Here is a 6,470-nt window from a genome sequence, read left to right on the forward strand (position 1 = left end):
ATACTTGCTCACTTGTTCATTTTGTCATGCTTGGTTTCTTTTCGATACATTTTATATATTTGTATCTGTATGCACTAAGTGTGTGTTGACTCAGTTTTCCCTTCACATGAACCATATTGTCACTTTATTTTGAAGGCAAAATTGTAATAGGCCTATGTCTGGTACATTTCTGGCTACAAATGCTCACTTGATGAAGCTGTATGTGTGTGCGACAACCACCGGCTATGACGCTACAATGACGTAGCTTGGGGGGGGAATTCATATTGTGTCTTGTATATGGGACATACAAATAAAGAAGTGATGCTCAATAGAATTGGTAGCCACAATAAGATGAATCTGGGTTATGGGAAATATTATAAAAAGATCAGCGAACAGTCTCTTTTCGATGTCTTTTTTTTTTAGCTCTAGGTTAATGTCTATAGGCTATAAGGTTATTATGGAAGATGTTTTAAAAGGGGTGAGCTGCATTTGTCCTTATCTTGAAAACAGCTCTGGTTGGGATGCAGTATATTGTTCTAAAACCCGAATTACTGCAGTCCATATCACTGACCACCAGAAGGAAGCAGAGCTCTTTAACCCTTCATCATTACTTCAAGATGTAAATAGACTGTTTCTTTTTTATCTGCCTATAATCTAGGCCCAGATAGATACAAAGTCCTGGACCGGGTGATGTGGGAAAACTAGAAACTTTGCCTAAGAAGAGACATTTTTGTTTAAATCAGGTGAGGGTGAAAACAGCATGGGTCTAAAACTTGGTATTACTATTTATTTTTCTACCCAGATTTCCTGTAAAAAAGGAGCTAATCAAACACCCTGTTTTTTGGTGGGATACAGCTAAGGAATCACTTTCTTTCTTTAAAGAAATGTTATTAGATCCTGTTCAGGACGGAAATATGTCTGTCTTTAAGATTCACTGGTATACGATAAGTAGCTGATCTTTGATTCGTTAATGGTGCTGTCTGTCACAAATGGAAAATATTATCCAGCTTTCTCTCTCAACAATGTTCTACCCTTTTCCACACTGCAAATTCCCTCAAAGTATTCTATCCATCAAATGTAAACGGTTGCAAAAATGTATTCAAAACATTTTTGAAAGTTATCACATGCTTTTTATGAAAAACACTTGCTACTATATCCCTTCTAAGTTCCTAAATGGTTGCTGACACTATATCTCTGTTTACGTCCTCAGACAATAGAGCTCATGCATGTTTCATCATTGCACCCTGTTTCAATTTGTAAGGGGGACATTCTTCAAATGTGTCTTCCCTGTAAGACACCCGTTCCAGATCGATGTCTTTCGCCTTTCCTTTGTTCCCTAAACGTGACCAAATCGTTTTGCTGCTTGTAGGTGATTTATTGCCCATACTTAACCAAGTCAATGTGTTGCCTAAACCTAAACAAGACATAATACTGAATATAGATTAGAATCTGCACTTTGAACACAAACATGTAGGGCATATTACTACAAAGTTCCAGGTCAAGATGTCAAATACAACAGCCCTAAAGTAAACTTACTTCATGATAGCTTTATTGTTTAAATTATTTTTAAATAAATATAATGTATAATTAAACAGTGAGGGGTTTCTAACCGCTGTCCAAGGTGCTGATCCTGGGACGGCCAGGTTTGCAGAAACATTCAATGTGTCTTTCTTTTGTTGATACGTCAACATGCAGGATTCTTCAAAAATCAGGTGGCACTATTTTAACTGACCTGACATGAGTTTTCCCTTTTACAAACTGATTTTCAGCGCCAATAGTACTTTGCTTAAATCTCAATCATATCTGGACCATGGTCACAATGCAGCATCATTATTTGAACTATCAGTTGGACCAAAACTGCACCTGTAATTCAAACCAATTGCATGTGTAATTACATTTCATTATAAGTATAGATTTTACCCTTTTATTTAGTTATAATGCAGGTTGCAAGTCTTTTCCAAAATGTGTTGCCCACTTATATTCTATATGGCCAAGGCCTACTGTGTAACTTCATATTGGTCATCCTGGGCAAGTTTAATGGTAGAATATCTAACCCCTGATGAAGCTTCGAAGATGGATCTGTCTTTGAAACTGATAATACCACACATACTCTCAGTTGTATTGGCATATATAATTGTGTTTTCAAAACATTTTTACCTAAAAAGTTGAGCCTGCATTCAAACAGTGGTTGTTGTACTGGTTAGATAACCAATCCAGATGCCTGAAACCAATCACAAACTGCATAGATTACTTGCATGTTTGTCATAATGCTACGCTTCATGTTTTTACCTGCAGACCAGCCTGGATCAACTATTGATGAAAGTTTGCTTTATGCGATTGTATGAATATTTAAGAAGCCGGGACCCAGCACCCAAGGGCAGCTCTCTCTCTCTGTCTCCCTGCCTCTCTCTCTCTTTCTCTCTCTCTCTCTCCCCTCCTTTCTCTTTCTCATCTGAGGCCTATCGCTTATGGTGTTTGCCTGTAACTTGACCTCTTATATTCAACCATCTGTAACACCCCAGTAACCTTTACACTTTAGGCCACTGCTCTGTGATCAGATGAGTTCATTAATTAATAGCAAGGATGTTTAGTGCATGTTTGTGTAACTGACCCTGAATCAGATGGTAACCAGAGTCCCTATTGCCCATCCCCTGCCTCCAAACTCACAACAGACGAGGGACTACCTGGTCAAGTAATGAGACACCACGCACTTACATACTGCTGCTCGCGCACACACAAACCCTCAGACTATCACACACACACATCAGGAAGGCAGACATGGGACTATGAAGGGCTATCAAGAGAGTTACAGTGAGCTGTAAAGAGTGGCTGAAGCCATTGAGAAGCATCCTGTAGGCTGGGAATCTCTTTTCTGTGAGAGAAAGAAAGAATAATGTGATGGCAGATTGACCTACTGACCGAGAGAAGCTGCCACAGTCTGGACTTTTAAGGTTAAGTCTGGGATAAACGGATGATCCAGTGGGATAGCCGCTGCTGGATAATGCTGCTATGACAAGAAAAGAAGACATGCTGAAACACCACTGAGGATATTTGTTGGCATGGATTGAACAGAAGGATTTCCCTGGATAAAGAAATATTTATTTCATATGTCGCTTCAAAAGTGTGGACCTGAAGATTAGCCTTTTTTTCCCCTCAAAGGAAAGGATGTACATTCCTTATTGGTTATTTCATAACTTGCTCAAGTATTTAATAATGTACAAGAAGCGACTTCTGACTAACTATCTAATGTTGCCCCACACACTGGGAAGCACCGGGTCCACCTGATGTCAGTGAACTTAGGTTTTATTTTACTGTCTGTTTTGGTGATTTCTGAATTCCCCAGCATGCATGGACTACCTTGTTCCTCCCTAGGTCACTGTTTTGGTAATCCGTCTGATGCTAACAATGATCCAGCACCTGCTCAGGAGCCAAATAACTCTAGACGAAGCAGAAATAACAACGGACTTCCAGCAGCAGACCCAGTTCTGTGCCAGCCAGAAGCCCTGCCATGCAGCCTACAAGAGCAGCAGCACAGACAGCCTCACAGGACTGTCAGCTGCATCTCAGACCACTCCAGCCGGACCATCACAGTAAATGGTACCAACTCAAACTCAATCTCAATCTGCCACCTGCAAGGCGCAGATGAAGAACTTTACTTTGAGTCCCCTCCGGCCTGCCGTAGCCTCTCCCAGAGCTCAGAGGATGATGAGCTGGAGGGAGAGTTTAGTCCGGAGCTGGAGTTGAAATATCCTCAAATTCCCAGACCCTCCATTATTATTAGACAAGCTGAGGTAAGGCTGCTGTTGTCATCATGTTTTTAAAGGATATATCAATATAGTAATTCAATATGACAGCAATGATTTAGTCAGGAATCAAAACTATCATAGATTAAAATCTACCCATCTGAAGTTGATTGTATATCAGATGTAATGCATTATATCACCACAAGGTGGGTACAGAACCCAAATCAAGTTATTATGCAAAGTATGATGTGTAGACCCTGATCTCCCTCTGTCAGGAATGTATTAATTAGCTTCTCATCAGAATGCTACAAAGTCTTCTTATCAATTAGTTGAAAAGCTCCGAAACACACATGCACACTCACAAACCCACTTTGCGGTCAGAGTGCTCAGAGACTGTAGATTGGATGTCATGTTCAACATGATCTGTGCCTCCTGATCTCTCTAAACGTGTGTGTGTGTGTGTGTGTGTGTGTGTGTGTGTGTGTGTGTGTGTGTGCTTGCAGTCTTTCAGCTCAAGATTGTCCACCCTGTTCCAAGAAAAGGGTGACACATTCTGTAGGCCATGGCTCTAATCAATAATGCTGATCAGCAGTGGAAACTGCAGCATAATGAGAGGGCAGGATGGGTGGGTTTTATCCAGGAATTTACACTGTTGATTACTTCATTCAAGGGGAGAATTCTCATCAGCCGAGGTTTAGAAATCTGTGGTGTTGATTGTTTTTCTAGGCCAGAGGATTGTCACTTTGGATAAGGTATGGGTTAGGGAATGTGCCGTGAAAGTATAGAAACATGGTTTATTTATTGTGACAATTGGATTCAAGCTTCATATGATAATTCCTTGTCGAACAAAAAAAAACATTGAGCCAACTGTAACCATTACGTGTTAAAGACACCCTTTCGTGTACCAGCCTGCAAATAAAACTGCAGCCAAGCTGCTCATAAGCCAACAGCACAATACATGTTTGTAGTGGACACCTCCCAGGATAATGAGACTGAGAATGTCTACAGCTGAAGCCCTCCCCCAACATAGCTACTGTATTATATTTATGTATCAGTGATGCAAAACAGTGTTATTAGCATAGGGTTATTATTAGGCATATCATTGTAACTTCCTGTGAAAACAGGAAAGAGGTTTCACAATGTTTGCTTGAAAATGCAATTATTAAACAAGTGTAACACCAAGGATTGCTTCCTCTTTGAATCAATCTATTGATCCAGTGGAGCACAGGCATGATCTGAGCATGTGCATTATCCCTTGTTGCGCTCCACCTCCTTGACAGCTGACCTCTCACAAATCACAGCCAAAAGTAATTCCTGCCCTGGAGGCGCTCATTTATGCCCCTCTGTTAAAGAGCTCAAGGGACTGAATGTAGAAATACTGTCAATTAACAGCAGGCATATTGTGAAACGTCTGTACATATGTCCAGAAAGAGAAATGAACAGAAGTGTGAGAATGACTAACATGACTTTCGGTGCAGCATGCCAAACAAGGGTGTGCCATTCCTGTGCCTTAATCATTACTTTGTTAAGATATCTAGCACAGCAACAGATGTTGCTTTCATCTCCTGTGTGTGTGTGTGTGTGTGTGTGTGTGTGTGTGTGTGTGTGTGTGTGTGTGTGTGTGTGTGTGTGTGTGTGTGTGTGTGTGTGTGTGTGTGTGTGTGTGTGTGTGTGTGTGTGTGTGTGTGTGTGTGTGTGTGTGTGTGTGTGTGTGTGTGTGTGTGTGTGTGTGTGTGTGTGTGTGTGTGTGTGTGTGTGTGTGTGTGTGTGAGTGTGTCCATATCAGTGTGAGACAATACTGGTGTTGCATTTATCTCTGACTCCTCCCTTAAAGCTGGACGTGTTTATGGGACACTTTCAATATCTATATCAGAAACAGCTGTCCTATCTAAGTTTTCACTACAGTACACAGACACATGGGAACAATGATTTTATGATTCATGAATGAATGTTCAATAAACAATCATACAAATACTTTAGCCACACACAGAAGTTAAAGATTACTGTTATTATGAAAATGAGTGAGTGGTTTGAACAGGACCAAAGAACTTGAACACTGGCTTCTCACTGACTAATCTACCACTGGCCTCTGACTGTATCTGTAATTTTGTTTTGTGTTGCATACGACATTTAGTGAGAGATAAAAGGGTGACAATCCCCGAGATGTCCCTGGGTTGGTGGTTTCCTTGACCATCTATGGCTTTATTAAGACACCATTTGCATGTTAAAAAAACACCCCATGTGGACAATATGCGTGACGAATGTAGTTTAAAATGAGTCATTGTGTTTAGATCCTTGGTTTTAGCCTTTTTAGCTCCATAATTACACCTCTCTTTTGTCAGGCTCATACAGGCCTGTTTGTGTGCCTGGTCATGTGCAATACATTTAATGTGTTTCTTATTCAGCAATGGCCTTACAGTGACTGACAGTATCCCTTTGTGTTTCCTTTGCACACACTCCCCTCAGGAATCAGAATTCCAGGAAACGGTGTCTGACAGGTCGGACGGTAGGGAGACAGAGGATGGAGGGTTATCAGGTACGGAAAACAAAACGAGCTTCCTCTTCTCTGTCCGCTCCCTTCTCCTCCTCCAGCTCTTGCAAGCGGGAGTTGTTGGGGACAGATTTAACAATGGAAAAAAGTTCTGGCTGGAGGTGTCCTGTGCTGATGGAAAAACAACTTAGATACATGTGCAGAGAAACATATTTCAGAAAATAATTGCTCTGCATGTGAAGAAATTATTGGGTTGA

The sequence above is a fragment of the Gymnodraco acuticeps genome, unplaced genomic scaffold, assembly GCF_902827175.1.
Source record: "Gymnodraco acuticeps unplaced genomic scaffold, fGymAcu1.1, whole genome shotgun sequence".
Classification (NCBI taxonomy): domain Eukaryota; kingdom Metazoa; phylum Chordata; class Actinopteri; order Perciformes; family Bathydraconidae; genus Gymnodraco; species Gymnodraco acuticeps.